Here is a 17,903-nt window from a genome sequence, read left to right on the forward strand (position 1 = left end):
TATGGGGTTTAGAAGAAATAATCAGAAATGGGAAATGAAAGCGTGAACATTTGAAGGAGGGGGGGGGCAGAGGGGAGGGCGGGGGAGGGCGGGGAGGTGTCCCACCAGTGTAGCTCCCAGACAGGGCCTTCGGAAACGGATTTGAAAATGTGAACGAAAAGGAGCTGTTGGAAAGCTTTGCCGTGGTTTATGGGGGTGGGGTTGGGGTGGGGGTGGGGGTCGCTGGCTCCATTCCTCATGGCTTCAGTGGAAAACACGCCCCCTAGCGGCTGAGCGGTATTACAGTCCCAGCCATTTTCACTTACTGTCCATTGCTTAAGGACTAGTATCTTATCCACTGGCGCCTTGGTCTTTTCAACTAACTTATATGTGTTCTTTACAAGTTAATGATATGAAAGATTTTTATTTATTATTATTAGTGTGTGTGTATGTGTGTGTGTGCATGCGTGCATACACACACTCCAACACACATGTGGCAGGCAGAGAACAATTTTTGGGTGTCGTGTTTCTTTTTCTATAGGTTCCAGTGCAAACTGAGGTCTTCAGGACCGTGCCACAAGTGGCCTGACATCACCAGCCCCGATTCTAATGGCCTCGGTTTTCTTTGTGATCTCTGCTGCGAACATCTTCTCAGCTTGTTTTTAGTTTTGCTCATTTTAATCCTCTCTGTCTTTCTCTCTGTCTCTCGTGTGTGTGTGTGTGTGTGTGTGTGTGTGTGTGTGTGTGTGTTTTACAGGGCTGCAAGTCACGAGGACATGTTCTCTTAAGCAGCTTCCCTCTTCCCTGGCCTCAGCCTGGCCATATATATCTACATTTTACACAGTGGGTGGGGAATAATAATTCTAAAACGTTTTTAAAAATGGAACCTCACATTTTTAGTGAAATAGACAACCTTGAATGATTTTATACATTTTTATTGAGCTCCACTGTTGTCCGCAGGGCAGCTTGCATGGTCACAGCGTGCTGGCGGGGTTTGGGAAGCTAAAGGATGTGGCGCTGGAGAGGTGGCGCTGCAGTTAGGAGCACTGGTTGTTTTTCCAGAGGACCTGGTTCAATTCCCATCACCTACCCAGTGGCTTACAACCATCTGAAACTCCAGTCCCTCTCTGGCTTCTGGGGGCACTGCATGCGTGTGGTGCACAAACATAGAAACATGCAAAACACGCACACACATGGGAGAAAAAGGATGCTAGCAGCTCTTGTGGGGAGGGGCCCTGCAGACCTATCCTGCCGCTAAGCAAAGGTAGCCGATATCCCGCGTTTATAAAGCACAAGTGAACTTTGGCTATTCTGTGTTTATATGTGTGTGTACATGTGTGTGGGGGGGCGTTGTCACACCCCCCTGCATACACATGTGTGCTAGAGGCCAGAGGTCAGTGTCACATGACTTGCTCAACCACTTTCCACGTTCTTCCTTTCTTATTTTATTCTATTTTATTTTGAGAGAAGGTCTCAGTATGTAGCTCTGACTGGCCTGGAACTCTTGAAGATCCACCTGCCTCTGCCTCCAGGGTGTTGGAGTTAAAGACTTGCACCGCCACACCCTGCAGGCTTTTTGAGACATGGTCTCTCACTGATTCAGCTAGACTGGCCAGTCCAAATGCTCCAGGATTCCCCGTCTCTGCTTCCCTAGTGCTGGATTACAGGGTGTACCCCGTGCTCTGCCTTCTGTGTGGGCACTGGGGATCCCCTTCCTAGCACTGGATTACAGTGCACCCCATTCTCTGCCTTCTGTGTGGGCACTGGGGATCCTCTTCCCTAGAGCTGGATTACAGTGCACCCCATTCTCTGCCTTCTGTGTGGGCACTGGGGATCCCCTTCCTAGCACTGGATTACAGTGCACCCCATTCTCTGCCTTCTGTGTGGGCACTGGGGATCCCCTTCCTAGCACTGGATTACAGAGCGCACTCAGTGCTCTGCCTTCTGTGTGGGCGCTGGGGATCCCCTTCCCTAGCACTGGATTATAGGGTGCACCCCGTGTTCTGCCCTCTGTGTGGGCGCTGGGACTCAAGCTCACGTCCTACATTTGTGTGGCAAGCACTTCACTCACTGAGCCATCTCTACGGCTCCAGAATTTTGACAGTTTTTGATCTTTGCATCCATGAAACCATAAACCATGTCCTCTCTGGCATCTGCATCTCTTGCTCCACTTCATGTCCGTTCCATCTCACCACTGAGCTTACGGGGCAGGAAACTCTGCTCCCCTGCACTTGGGCCTCTTCACGCTGTACCTCAAGAATTTTGATGGTCTAGCAGCTGACTTCTGCAGAGGGAGCTATGGAGACCAAGACAGAAGTTGCAACACCTTGATGACCTCACCTTGGAAGTTCCACACCCTCTGGACCACTGGATTAGCCCCATTCAGGATGAGATGGGCTTCTTCAGGAGGTGGCATCACCAGCAGTCTCGCAGAAGTTGGAACCGTTATTGATCCATTGTCGATACTTTTATAGTCTTCCCCATTGGGCTATTCGAAATGATAATTCCTTGCTGCACTGGTTGACCCTGACACAGACATATTTATGCACATGGCTTCTTCTTTCTGGATTCTCCCAAACAATCCATTCTTTGCCAAAGGACTCTCTGGGTCAACGGATCTTGCCCTATTTACGGTTATTGTTTCCAAGAGAAGAAAGCCAATAGTGGCCATATCTACTGTGGCTTTTTATTCGGTACCAATGTTGCCAGTCTAGCCCATGTGCCCAGAACACAAGTCAAGCCTCGGTCCTAAAGAAAAATGCAAATGACGGCAAGACAGGTGGCTCAGTAAACAGGGTTTACTGCTCTTGCCGGAGACCCGAGTTTGGTTCCCAGCACCCACACTGGTGGCTCACAACTGCCTGTAACTCCAGCTCGGGGGATCCAGTGACTTCTTCTGGTTTCTGAAGGAATCTGGTTTCTCTCTCTTTGTCTCTTTGTCTTTCTCTGTCTCTCTGTCTCTCTGTCTCTGTCTCTGTCTCTCTCTCTCTCTCTCTCTCTCTCTCTCACACACACACACACACACACATATCAAATAATTCTTTAAAAACGAAATGAGAGGGCTGGAGAGATGGCTCAGAGGTTAAGAGCACTGACTGCTCTTCCAAAGGTCCTGAGTTCAATTCCCAGCAACCACATGGTGGCTCACAACCATCTGTAATGGGGTCTGGTGCCCTCTTCTGGCCTGCAGGCATACACACAGACTGAATATGTGTACCTAATAAATAAATAAATATTAAAAAAAAACAAAATGAAAAAGACAAATGACATACACCACTCTGGATTATGGTCTCTTGTTGGCTGATGGATGGGGTGGGGTGTCCCTGTCATGAGGAAGTGGACCCTCTTCTCCAGAGTGCCTGCATGATTGATTGGTCCTCTGCATGTTTTGAAATCAAATGTCCTACCAGAGGTAGAGAGAACAAGATGGTCTTGGGTTTGATTTTCGCTCCATTAAATACCAACTAGGTGAACATGAGCAAGGTGCCCCACCTGCATGCCTCAGTATCCCCACTGGTGAACCAGGGACCAGAACAGCAGAGTCCTGAGTAGTTGAGACAATGGATACGGTGTCTGTGCCACCACATCTGCCCCATGGCAGGCACCAGTGAGGGTGGTCCCCTCTCCTTTGCCCATTTCCTTTCTGGGTTAACAAGCTTGGCGCCCCTTACACTCAATGGCTGGAAGGCTTCCGACGCTGTGTCTCCTGGGAGGAAAAGAGAAACCCCATCACGGTGTTTTTTGGTTTTTTTTTTTTTTAATTCTCTTTCTCTAATTATAACAGCAATGCATATTCACTGTAGAAAAATCTGGAAGCTGTGGGAAAGTACGAAGAAGGAAATCAAAATTACCCGCAATTTCACGCCCCAGATCTGCCACTGTTCGCATGTGGGTGTGTCCCCTGCAGGGTGTTGGGCCAGGTCTTATTTTGAGAATTCTAAGATGTGACTCCAGGGCAGGGTGATGATTCTGAGGCCCAACACTACGAAGGACGGGGCTGGGGAGAGCCCGCTTTCTGTGGCAGATGTGGAAGTAGATAGGATTTCAAGACTCAACTTCGCTGCAGAAGCAAGTTACAAGCTGGAGGGGACGGAACTGTCCTTCATCCTCCCCGGCTCTACAAGTCGCTGCCCAAGCTGAAACAGACCCGTGGCTCTGACTGCCTCTGGGCTTCAGTGACCAGGGCTAACGTGTGGCATGGGGGCGTCCTGGCAGGGGAAGCGCTTGGGGGCTTGCTGGCCTGTTCCTTCCTCGGAGAAGATGAGAAAACAAGCCTCCTGCCATCTCTTCGGTACCAGCTGAGTGAACACCGGCATGCTGGGGGGGAGGGGGGAGCGTCTCACCCAGCTCCTCATCTCCGCATCAGCATCCCCACTGCAACAGCTGCCTGGGACAAGGGCCTTCTAAACACACAGCTTTCACCTGTGCATTTGCAGGGTTGAGCCTGTGACCCACTGGCCATGATGCTCTGGGACCTGTTCATCATGATAGCACGCAAATGGTGGCAGCTGCAGGACAGGGTACCACTATTTACCTCATGGCTGGGATGATGACAAAGAGGAAGATTTGGGGTCCCACAGTCCCCTTCAAAGTCAAGTTCCTAGTAGCCAAAACCCTTATTCCAGACCCCACCCTTACATTTTCTAGTCCCTCTCCCTTCCTCTAGAACAAGGGCCTTCGGAGAATATTCTGTGAAGTGAGTCCACAGAGAAGCCCCTGGTGCACAGTAGGTGCTGTGTGCACAGTAGGTTTCTTATTAGCAGCCACACTGTGCTGTGCTCAGGGAGTCACAGTAGGTACTCTAAACAGATTCCAGAAAGAATGTAGGTAGGTGTGTCTGACGTGAAAACGGAAGGTTTCTCCTGCTCCAGCCCAGCCCAGAAGTAATCTCCTTTGAGCAGCGCCAGGAATCTTCCAGGCTTTCCTCAAGTGTAGTGACCCCTGCAGAACCCTGCTGGTGGGGACTGCAGTGCTGGTGCCCCATCGCAGGGTACCTGGAGTTGGCAGCTGGCCTTCTCCAAAGCAGCAGGTGAGCATAGGTGTAGTGACGTTTTTGTTTGTGATCTAACAAATAAAGCTTGTCTGAAGATCAGAGCTAAGCCACTAGTTAGCCAGAGGTCAGGCCGTGGTGGCACACACCTTTAATCCCAGCACTAGGGAGACAGAGGGAGGTGGATCTCTGTGAGTTCGAGGTCACCCTGGACTATGTGAGATTGAATCTGTCTGAAAAAGAAACAAAGTTCACACTTTTGATCCCAGCATTTGGGATGACACGCTTTTAATCCCGGCCCTAGGGAGGTGGAGACAGGAAGGGATGTGACTGGGTGGAGGGAGGAATGTAAGGCGGGAGGAGACAGGAGCTCAGGGCAGTCTGGAAATTCATAGAAAAGAGATGCAGTCTGAGGACTCATGGGGACAGGAGCGCCCCTTTTGTCTGAGCACTGGTAGAAGTGAGAACTCTCTAGTGACTGGCCGCTCCGCTCCTCTGATTCTCCAGTCTTCACCCCCTGAGAGCTGACTCGGAGTTCTCATTATTAAGACCAATTAGAATTCATGCTACACAAAATTCAGCAGAAATCATGGAAGTGCTGCTGGGATCCTGGCTGGCATGGCAGCTGACAGTCAGTGCAAGAGAGAATGCTGTCTGGAGGGGGCGGGCCGCGGGCGCTGCTATTGGGGTATCCAGCTATCACTCGGCCCGGGGTGAATCTAGCTGCCAGAGAAGACAAGGTCACAGGTAACCTTGGTATGGTTGCTCAAGATGTCCCAGTGGAGAAAGAAGAAGTTAAGGTGGTGTGTGTGTGTGAATGTGTGTGCAGGAGCTGTATGAGTCTGTGTGTGTGTTAAGTGTGAGACGAGATGTGTCTTGTGCCAGGTGAACGCTCAGGACCCGTGGGAGGGTGCAGAGGGAACTCCTTGCAGGTGAACAGGACACGGGATTCTGGGGCATGACTTTGAGCACCACTGCCGGGCATGCCCCTGTCCCCAAGACTGAAGAGGGCCTTGCTCTGTAGGTGTGTGCAAGCCTGTGTGCATCTGACCAATCCCTCTTCTCCATCTTCTCTAATCCCAGCCACTCCTGTGTCATCCTCGTCAGGGACCTCGTGGGGCTCAGTGCCTGGCGCGATTCAGTGTTGCCGGCTGTAAATTGCCTCTTTACCTCATTTTCTGTCTTCCCTGGCTCCTCCCAGATTCTCCGCTCCATACTGTGGGTGTGTTTCTTGCGTGTGGCCAGAAGTAGAACACACCCGCCACGGGGGAAGGAAGCGGCCTCTGGCTTGGGGGTAGAACTCTGAGTGCCAGTGAGGGATCCAAGCTTCCTCTGTTTATCCTGTTACTTCACCTAGGACCTGGTATCTGGGGCCCTGGGATAGAATCTGACGCCACCCGCTTCTCCTATCCATGTGCCCCCCCCCTTTTTTAAACCTCCATAGACTCCTCTGGGCTTGCTTCTTTTGTTTTGTTTTATTCCTTTTTTTAGTAACAACCAAAAAAAAATATGTATGTTTGTTTTCCAAGCTACTGACTGTGTAGCGATAAGGCCCTTCCATGGGGCTGGAGGGGCAGCCCAGAGGTAAAGAACACTTGCTGTTCCAGCGGAGAAACCAGGGTTCAGTTCCTGGCACCCACACTAGGCACCTCACAATTATCTATAATTCTGCTTCTAGGGGATCCGGTACCCTCTTCTGGCCCCTGCACACATATTGACTCAACCAGGCTAACACATGTAAGCATAAATAAAAATCAATAAATCTGAGAGAGAGACGAGGGTGGGTGAGAGAGAGAGAAAGAGCGTCCTTCCTGTCAAGCCCTCTGCTAACCTGGTCCCCTGCACACTGCAGAGGCCAGCTTAGCTGTTTTTCTCTGTCTGGGATGCACATCCCGTCAGTCTTCCACCTGCTAAGGTGTCAAGTGGGAAGGAGGACAGCGAAGCTGCATTGAGCAGCCTTCCCCAGGAGAGGGGTTGATTCCTCGGACACCCCCAGAGCTGGGAAGTGCAGGTTTCGGGAGTGGCCTCTTCCCTCTTTCCTTTGGGCAGATGTCATTTGTTTTGGGAAAGTTTCTAGTTTTCCATCTGGGAAATGGGCTTCTCACATGTCCAGCAAGCATTCACATCTGTGCAGGTCTGAGCAGAAGCAAGGAGGGATGATGCTGTGTGTCCACTCTACATATGTGTTGTCTGTGTGTGTATGGGTGTGTGTGTGTGCACATGGGTGTGTACGGGTGTGTACAGGTGTGCCCACGGGTGTGTACAGGAATGCACATGGGTGTGTATGGGTGTGCACAGGGTGTGTAATGGGTTGCCCACGGGTGTGTACAGGTGTGCACATGGGTATGTATGGGTGTGCATGTGGGTGGGTGTGCACTTTGTGAGTGTGCATGTGGAAGTCAGAGGGTGACACGGGGCATCTTCCACATTAAATTGTGTTTGTTTTTAGTTCTCACGTCTATTATTGATCTTGTGTTTGTGGGTGTGGGTGGGTGCAGCTTGCAGATGACATGTACCACAGCTTACAGATGGAGGTCAGAAGACAACCCACACTGTGGGTCCCGGGACTGCACTTGGGTCATCGGGATTGGCAGCAAGCATCTTCCCTACTGTACCCCCTCACTGGCATGGCACACTGGGCTTTGAGACAGAGTTTCTCACTGAATCTGGACAGGCAACACTGGCTGGCTGGTGAGCTTTGGGGATCCCCAGGCCCGCACCACCACGCCTGGCTTTTTATGGGGTCACTGGGCATCCTCACGCTTCATTGGCTGAGCCGTCTGTCCAGACACACCACAGACATCTGTGCAGCTGTAAAGGAAGTGAAATCCGGAATGGAAACGAAGCCTCTGCAGGGAGCTGAGTGGAACTGGAATTGCGTGTCACAGTGAAATAAGTCACACAGAGATAAATGTCACATGATTCTCTCACACGTGCAGCCTAGGCTTCAAATTACATGTGTGTACACGTGTGTGTGCGTGAGTGTGTGTGTATGTGTGTGTGCGTGTACGTGCGTGCGTGTGTATGTGTGTATATGTGTGTATGTGTGTGTGCACGTGTGTGTGCACGTGTGTATGTGTGTGTGCGCATGTGTGTGTGCGTGTGTATGTGTGTGTATGTGTGTGTGTGTGCATGTGTGTGTGTGTGTGCGTGTGTAGGCCATGGAGCTAAAAAGGGGACCCTGGGAGGAGGAGAAGGAGGTCTTCTGGGAGGGAAAGAGAGGACTGGAGCATCAGGGATAGTGAAGAAGAGAGGACCATCAGGGAAGGAAGGGAACTAGTTGGAGGTGAGAGGCATGGAGAGGGATGCGCGAAAGGGGACGGGATGAGAACAGGGATAGCAACACACACGTGTGAAGATGTCCTCACCTATCACTCTGCATGCTACTCTAAACTTTAAAGGAGTCAGTTGTGTTCCTGGGTCCACCCCCAGCTTTCTAACAAACAATGACTCCGTCTCCTGCACCTCCAACCCCCCAATCCCCCCTCTCCCGTTCCCACCCAGGAGCTGCTCTGGGCCAACAGTGCCGACATGTCACATGTCAAGTGGGCCTGTTTCCTGACCTGGACACAAGGTGCGGGGTCTGTCCCAGAAAACACACAATATGAGCGTCACTCACCGCCAGGCAGAGTGGGGACCAGGAAACGCAGGTGGGTAGAAGAAGAAGGCAGGTGTTTGAGGACTCAGTGCGAAGCTGTCAATGAAGGCAGAAGGGACGTGGGGACAGTGTTGGGCTGTTGGTGGGGTGGGAGCAGTCTCTTGCCCATGTTCAATCTTCACATGGTGACTGTGGCTCCAGAATGTGTGGGGCAAGGTCCTTGTCTCATGAGGCTATGCTGGCAGGGACTCAAGAGCCAGCACAGTCCGCTCAGGTTGACAATCCTCCTGGGGCGCAGCAAGCATCATGTGGATGTGTAGGGAGAGCCAGGAGCTATGTGCTAACTGATGGAGAAGCCAGGGCAAGGAGCCCGGGCTCAACTGCTTTCCTTGACATACAATTCTCGGGGTTTAATTTTTATTATTGTTTGTCTTGGAGACAGGGTCTCTCTACATAGCTCCAGCTGTCCAGAACCTCTCTGTGTACACCAGCCTGGCCTCAAACTCAGAGATCCACCTACCTCTGCCTCCCAAAGTGCTGGGATTAAAGGTATATGCCACCTGGGTGAGGCAAGACTTAATTTTCTTTTTTTTTTTTAAATATTTATTTATTTACTTATTATGTATACAGTGTTCTGTCTGTGTGTATGCCTGCAGGCCAGAAGAGGGCACCAGACCTCATTACAGATGGTTGTGAGCCACCATGTGGTTGCTGGGAATTGAACTCAGGACCTTTGGAAGAGCAGGCAATGCTCTTAACCGCTGAGTCATCTCTCCAGCCCCCAAGACTTAATTTTCTTTAAACAGAATAGAACAGAATGCTAAAACGTGTGGCAGAGGCCTTGGGAGACCATGATGGGAGAGGGGGAGGAACTGTCCTGGCTGTGACTGAGGGTCACAGGCAGGGTAACTTACAGAGACGGTGTCTTAGGCTGATGATCCTAAAGGCTGTGGGGATCAACAGCCCACACTATAGCGTGACTGAGACCTTGTAGCTGAGGTTGCGAGGTGCCAGGGAAAGGAACACTCAATCTCTGTTCTACAAGGCACAGCAGTTGGCTTCCCCAGAGTAACTGTGAAGAGAACCCATGATTCATGCATCCAGAAATGGAGGACTCTGCTCCCCAGACTGGAGCTTATGTCCTACCGAGAAATCCTGTTCACATGTCCTGTGGGGGATTATGTGACCAGTTTAGAAGATGCTTGGATATTTGGTTTTTAGAGAGTGAAACAGTTTGGGAAGGATTGGGAGGTGTGGCCTTGTTAGAAGAAGTGTGGCCTTGTTGGAGGAGGTGTGGCCTTGTTGGAGGGGGTGTGGCCTTGTTGGAGGAGGTGTGGCCTTGTTGGAGGAGGTGTGGCATGTCAATGCTTTTGTACCATTCCCAGTATGCTCTCTGCCTTCTGCCTGCTGATGTTCCTGCCGCCATGCCTACTATCACCTTTGCAGATTCTCGCTCCCTGGAACTTGCAAACCCAGTGAAATGTTTTCTTTTATAAGTTGCTTTGATCATCATGTTTTATCATAGCAATAGAAAAGTCCTTGTCCTGAGTGAGTTCTTTGGCCATGAGTTATAAACTCAGGTGAAAGAAACCCTTAGAGATAAAAGAATCCACCTGTATGTCCTTTGATTCACCCCTTCCACCTCATCCCTGCTGGGCAGTGTCCTTCCCCTGCTTGATCTCCCCCAGTGGGCACCCCATCCCCTACCCTTCAAAGCTGCCTATGCCGTCTGCAGCAGGAAGCAGAGAGCGTGCACTGGGGCTGGCTTAGGGCCTCTAAACCTCAAACTCCGCCTTCAGTGACCTTCACCCTCCAACAAGACCACGCCATCTGAACTTCCCCAAACAATGCCACTAACTGGGGACCAAGTGTCCAAGCATCTGAGACTATGGGAGGACGGTCATCCAGACCACCACACTGTTGAGGTTTTCTGCTTGCACGTGCTGTGACCATGGCAGACTGGCCCACCAGCTGCCCGTGAGCACAAGGCTGGATGCTCCCTGCTTCCCAGTCGACAGCCTATTGAGAGGCATAGATTTCTTTGGGCTTCCCTTTCAAGGAGGCCGCTGTGAGTATCAGTAACCTTGACTCTATATGGGGACATTGTTAAATGGTGGCTCCCCCAGTGTGGGCTCACTAGGCCTTAACTGCCTGAGTGTAGGTTTGCTGGCCTTTGCCAAGACATCCTACAGAGGCCCATCTTTACCCCGCCTCACTAAGCACTGAGTACCCCATTTCTGAGTGTCCCAGGGGACAGAGTCCCAGTGGGGAGCTGGAAGCTTGGAAGCCCCAGAGCATCTGTGCCCCTCTCCTGTTGACTGTCTGTGGGGACGTTCCTTCCTTCAATTTTCTCACTCTTAAATGGGGGTGGTGATGGCAGTTGCCTGTCCCCAGGGCTTTTGGAGGCCTTGCCAGGCTTGCATATGGAAATCAGTCTGCAAAACTGTGGGACAAGGGACTGTCCCCAGCACTCTGGAGAGTTAGTTCTTCCTGCTGGGGCTCCCCTGAGGCTCTTCCCTCTTTTGGAGGAGGCAGCTTCTGCTGCTGACCTTTGCCAGTCTGGGCAGAGCTGGCGTATCTGATGGCCATCTCCTGGAAGCTGGCATTTACATAGGCGGGCATACTGATGCCCTTACCTAAGGTTAAGCCCAGAGACTCAGGCTTGAGAAGGGTATTTCAGGTCAGCCATCTGTACACAGCATCAGGAGGGGCTGGTGTTCTTCTGAATCCAAGCAAAGAAACAGAAGCTCTCCTTTTGTTTGTTGTTTGCTTGTTTGTTTTTCTTTCTGAGACAGGGTTTCCCTAGCACAACAGTCCTTTTCCTGGAACTCAATCTGTAGACCAGGCTGGCCTTAAACTTGGAGATCCACCTGCCTCTGCCTCCCGAGTGCTGGAGATTAAAGGTGTGCGCCACCACTACCCAGTCAGAAGCACTCCTGTCTCTGGATAGACAAAGGGACTTAATACAGAGGGTTAGTTACACAGGCTTTAGGGGAGCTTAGGCCAAGTAAACCAGGAGACAATGAGTGAACCTTGAGACAGAACAAGGAGGGAAAGGCCACCATCCTGAGGATGGAAGGGCCAGGAGAGGTGATGGCGTTAGCAGAGCCCAGAGTCCTGGCTACTGGGGTCATAGGAAGCTTGTTTGGCGGGACCTGGGACATACATAGAGGAGACACAGCTGCTTCTGGGGACCTGCTGAGGCAGGATACTCCAGCTTTTCTCTTCATGCAGCTGAAAGCAAGCCCAGGAAAGGCAGCATGCAGTCAGCCCCTGTGGCACAGGAGGAGCGCCAGAGTTGGAGTCCAGCACTGTCATGGTGATTTCCAGTTAAGCTTTGGACACGGGGAAGCTCACTCTCCTGACTCTAAAGGCAGCAGCTAAGAGTCCATCTAGTACAGACCAGGTCAGCAGAGCGGGAGGATTTGGCTACCGTGGTGAGCGAGCGTGAACCTCTATGCAGTCCCTAACCTAAAGCCGGGCTTGCCTTCGGAGCAACGGTGTCACCAGCCAGCAATAGCTCATTCTCCTGCACTCTGCTAATCTTCACCTTCCCACAGGAGATGAGTGCTCCCAGGAAGCTTGCACCCCGTGCTGAGCCACAGTACCCAGCGTTCTTTCCCGGCACCAGGCTTCCGTCTTTACTGAGCATTTATGCTCTATTCGTGTGAATTTCCCGGTCCATCGTGTCGGGTGTGGCGTTTAGGGAACTCAACTCTGCTACCTCGCATTTGAACCAGTGCAGGCACCCACAGTGTGGGGGCTGCTGAGTACTGCCTAAACCACGTCTGCTGGAATTCTCCAGAGCCCAATGGCTGAAGGTGAGCCTGCGGAGGCAGCGTGACCAGTCAGCGTGGCAGAGCTCAGGTCGGGGTCTGCCTGGGAAAGTCATGTTGCTCAATCACAGTCTCAACCACGTGCTCTTCCTCCCACCCAGCTGCGCAGCAGGGTGAGCCCCCAGGAGCCCTTTCCAGTTTGGCTGCTGGAGCCTGGTTCCTAGGTCCCAGGGTCTACGTCAGCCCACTGCAGACAGAAATCACTTCCACAGCCACTTCTCCATTCTGAGTGAGCAAGACGCCAGGGCAGGATGGCAGGTCTGACCACAGGACAGATGTTCCCACATGTGGAAGTGGGCTCGAGCCTGCCACACTGTTCTCAGGGTCTCTCCTACCTCGGCTGCGGGTGACATGTCCAGTCGCTGTCTGGTTGTCGATTCTGCGTCTGTATCTCGTGAGAGCACGTTTTCATTTGCATGGTGCTTGGAAGGGGGGGCAGGGGCCATGACAACGGTGTATGACCAACCGTTGGGGTCTCACAGAACCTTTACCAAAGCCCTCTAGGGCAGAGGATAGTGCTACCCCTATTGTGGAAGTAGGGAAATGGAGGTTCAGAGAGGGTAACTGACTTGCTTAATGTCACACAGCACTGCACACCTGGAACCTGTCTTACAGTTTTACCTCTTGGCCCAGTGTTCTACCCAGATCTGGAGAGCAAAACCAAAACAAAACAAACAAACAAACAAAAAGCACTTTTTTTTAATTTTATGGTTTATTTAACTTTATTTTATGTGCATTGGTGTGAAGGTGTCAGATCCCCTGGAACCGGATCTTCAGACAGTTGTGAGCTGCCATGTGGGTGCTGGGAATTGAACCCGGATCCTCAGAAAGAGCAGTCAGTGCTCTTAACCGCTGAGCTATCTCTCCAGCCCCCAACAAAAAGCACTTTAAAGGGGTTTGTGGTTCTATTTGAACAGATCTGTGACATCATTCAAAGTAGACAGACCTCAGGTGGGCGGTGGTAGTGCATGCCTTTAATTCCAGCCCTTGGGAGACAGAGGCAGGAGGATCTCTGTGAGTTTGAGGCCAGCCTGGTCTACAAGAGCTAGTTCCAGGACAGGCTACAAAACCACAGAGAAACCCTGTCTTGAGCCACCTCCACAAAGTAGATAGACTTCTGCTTCACATGCCCTAGGAAGTAAAAATGCTGTCAATAAAATTACAATTCTTTATAACTTAGAACTTTTTAATCCTACTCGTAAGAGTTCTTTGAGGTTTATAAGCACTGTGTGTGGTGTTTGCACCATGGGAATTAGCAAACATCACAGTTCAGGGGGTTTGTTGTCCAGCTTACTAGTTCATCAGTTCACCAAGGAGTGTAACTCCGATGTGTCAGGAGAGAGCTGTTGGCTCACAGCCGGCAGACGCTGCTCCACCGCCCATGCCTACTTAGGAAGCTTTGGTTTGCTCTAGTTTTGAGAGGTGGTATCATGTAGCCCAGGTTGGCCTCAAACTCCATCCGTAACTGAGGCTGGCCTTGAACTCCTGATTCTCCTGCCCAGAGTGCCGGGATTGCGGGGATGGGTCACCAAACTGAACTTGGACACGGCGCTTTTCAGCGAGTCCCCAGATGGCAGAGAGCCGCTGGCACAAGCTGAGCCATTGTGTGGCCAGTGTCTGCGACTCCCCGGTGAGGAATGCCGCTGAGCCCGCCTGCTTCGCCACCTCCTCCACCCTGCACCCACAACGGTTTGGTTCCTAGGACTTGAAGGAATACTCCTCCATTGTCTCTGAGGGTTCCCCAAGCCACAGAGTCGCCTACAAGTTGTGACGTTCAGCATCGGCAGGCAGCGAGAGAGCCCCGCAGGCAGCGAGAGAGCCCCGCCAGAGCTGCGGTGGGACACACCCAATTCCAGAAATACTAAAACAGGACAAACCCAATCTCCCAGAGATACCCAAACACAGTGTCTCACCATTGAAGATTGTGTTTTTCTTACAGGGAATGGGGCCTTGCGAAGATATACATTTTGAAGGTTGAGCCTCACAAAGTGGCCAGACCCAGGTTCTCCTGGCTAGCGCCTTCCCTGGTCTCCTCCCCTCCACCAGCTGAGCTGGACCTGTCTTTGCTACCATCTTGGTTCATGCCAAGAATACATGGATAATTCAGAATCTCCCCACCACCGCGGCATCAGGCTGCTGCAGGCAGTGTGGTCTGTGCCGTGCCTTCTATGCACAGGGGTCTTGGAATACGGCCTCGACACCGTTTGCAATGATGGTTCCAGTCCATAGGTACCTTTGTCACCTGGGAGCCCCTACAACTGGGTTTAAACTCCATATTGTATCCCCAAAGCCAAGTATGTCTCAAACAGGTCAAGAGCCAGGCAAGATCTGAAGCCAGGAACACATGCGTTTGCTGTATAAGGCAGGCTTGGAGAGGGCCGCTTTCTGTACTCACGACAGCAACTAGAAGCCACTGATGTAATATGACCTGGAACAAGCGCCATGGAACTCACTATGACAGTCATGAATTGATTTTAATATTTGAGACAGGGTCTGTTCATGTTACCCAGGTAGGCCTTGAATTCATGATCCTCAATCTTCCTAGTGGTTCAGTTATGGGTGTAGGCCATCATACCCAGCTCTGACTGTTTCTAAATGACACCTTGAGAGACCTCAGAATCATGTCTTCTGTGACTTGGTCCCCCTGCCGGGATGCAGGCCAGACTCTCAGGTTGAGTGGTACCCTAGTTCCACTTCTGTGGCTGTGATAAGATGTCCTGATAAAGCAGCTTCGGGGAGAACGGGGCTACTTCAGTTTACAATTCCAGGCTTTGCCAATCATTGTGGGGACGTCAAATCAGGAATGCTAAATACCTGGACACGTCTAGTCAAGAGCCCAGAGTAGCGCATGCAGGCAAGGTCAATGCTGGCCGGGGCTCCGTCTGATTTCTTCACTCTTATAGTTCGGGACCTCCTGACTAGAGAATGGTGCCACCCACAGTGGGCTGGGTCTTTCTCTACAGCAATCATTTTAATTAAGACAATTCCCCACAGACATGCCCACAATCCCCTAAGACAAGACAGACAGACAAGACAATGTAGACAGTCCCTCACTGAGACTCTTTGCAGGTGATTCTATGTTGTGGCAAGCTGACAAAGTTAAGGGTCACAGAGTGGGGGGGGTGCCTGTGGGGACAGGCGGGGGTACCTCTGCTCCAGAGAGAGCACAGGGAGGGGGAGTGGCATAAAGGAGGGAAACATCCTGAGCCAGACTGAGTGGAGGCGGTGGGGAGATGAAGGACGGAATGAGGCCAGAGAGCTGGTACCCTCCCTCCCCCAATCCTGGGACATGTCTTCAAGCCAGAGTCAGAAGACATGGACTTGTGTCCCAGCTCTGCCACGTCCTACCAGTAGCCAATGTCTTCTCTGAGCCTCAGTTTCCCTAACTGGAAAACCAAGACAAAAGCACACAGGAGTGTTTGGCTGTCGGGCTCAGGGCAGTGCATTCACAGGATGCTGAGGCCTCCCCCAGTCAGACTTAGAGTGTTGTCTGCAAGTGGATTTATGCAAACGTCAGCACTGGGGAAATTACCAGAAATGTAAATTCCCAGGCTGCCCTGGCTGAGTCAGGAGCATCCCAGAGATGGCTCATGTTTTAGCACACACTCTTGGAGCGTCTAAGGAAGCCTGTGATCTGAGAGTGGACTGTTAGCTCACGGTTCTGTTGATTGACAACCCTGTGACACAAGAACAGTCGTCATGTGGAGAAAACGTGTCTGTCATCCCCACTGGACCTCAGCTTCTGACTTCAAGATAATGTGATTTTATCTTTTGTTGTGTGTGTGTGTGTGTGTGCATGTGAGTGTGTGTGTAGTGTGCATGCAAGTATGTGCGTGTGTGTGTGTGGTGTGCAAGAGCATGTGTGTATTGGTGTCTTCACAGGCATCATATCTGGTAGTTGTGAGTCATCTGGGATAAGTGCTGGGAACCAAACTCAGCATTAAGCACTCTTAATCACCGAGTCATCTCTCCCAGGCCATTAATTAATTAGTTAATTAATTATTGTTATTAGTACTAGTATTTAGTAGTTGGTGGGAGGACAGGATCTCTCTCTTTTTTCTCTCTCTCTCTTTTTTTTTTAAATACTTACTTATTTATTATGTATACAATATTCTGTCTGTGTGTATGTCTGCAGGCCAGAAGAGGGCACCAGACCTCATTCCAGATGGTTGTGAGCTACCATGTGGTTGCCGGGAATTGAACTCAGGACCTTTGGAAGAGCAGACAATGCTCTTAACCACTGAGCCATCTCTCCAGCCCCCAGGACAGGATCTCTTGTAGCTCAGTCTGACCATTAGCTATCTATGTAGACCAGGCTGGCTTCAAACTCCTCATTCTCCTGCCTCTGCCTCCCAAGAACTAGGACTGCAGATGCGGACAACCATGCCTACCCTATGCACTGCTTGGGCATCGGACCCAGGCCTTCACGCAGGCCAGGCAAACACTCTACCCGTGAAGCTACATCTCCAGCCCCTATTAACCCACGCACTAATTAGTGGCTGGAAATGTGGCTCAGAGGTAGAGCGCTCGCTGTCATGTCCACGGTCCTGGGTTTGATACGTGCACTAATCGACAGTATTTATTTATTAACTAAAAGGTTATCCAACCATCACCAGTAGTTGCAGAATAATTTCATTGCCGCCCCCCATGGGAATTTGAACCTTTCACAAGCCCGTCTCATTTTCTAGTCTCTGGCCACCACCGGTCGGCTTTCCACGCGTGGGTTTGCTTGTTCTGGGCATGGGCACACTGGAACGGCACGTGTGTGATATCATCATTCTCTTACAGTAACTAACACTTTCCAGGTTCATCTGTACTGTTGTGTGTTGATACACGCTGGGCTGATGATACATGCCAGCCATAGTCTGTTTCATTCATTCATTCATTCATTCCTCGTTACACACCCCGAAGTCAAAAGCTTAGACACCCCCCCCCCCCGACAAACTCGCTGATGGGTGCTTACAGCAGCTTTAGCCACGGTCATCAAAACCAGGAAGAAACCAAGATGCTCTTCAGTAGGTGAATGGACGGAAAAACTGGGCCACATCCGGAAAACGGAAGACTGCTCGGCACTAAAATGAAAGGAACGACCAAGCCACGAAAAGAACTAGGAAGCCACCTATCCCACAGCTCTCTTTTGGTGTGGAAAATAAAACACAAGCACACAGCAAGTGGGTGGCACCGTGTCTCAGCAGGTGAAGGCACCTGCTGCCAAGCCCGACAACCTGAGCTTGATCCCCAGGACCTTGGGATAAAAAGATAGAACCAGTTCTTGCCAATTGTCCCCTGGCTTCTGCACGTGTACTTTGTATGTACATATGTACAGGTGTGGTCACACACACACACACACGAGAGAGAGAGAGAGAAAGAGAGGAGGGGAGGGTGGGGATAGTTTAAAATGAGAACACTTAAATCCATATTACTAAGTCTAAGAAGGCTAAGAAATATGACCATCCGACATTCTAGGAATGGAAAATTATCCCCAAAGTGAGTGAGGTCA

Source organism: Microtus oregoni, unplaced genomic scaffold (assembly GCF_018167655.1).
Source record: "Microtus oregoni isolate MIOR12 unplaced genomic scaffold, Mior012 000005F_ref0000423, whole genome shotgun sequence".
NCBI lineage: Eukaryota > Metazoa > Chordata > Mammalia > Rodentia > Cricetidae > Microtus > Microtus oregoni.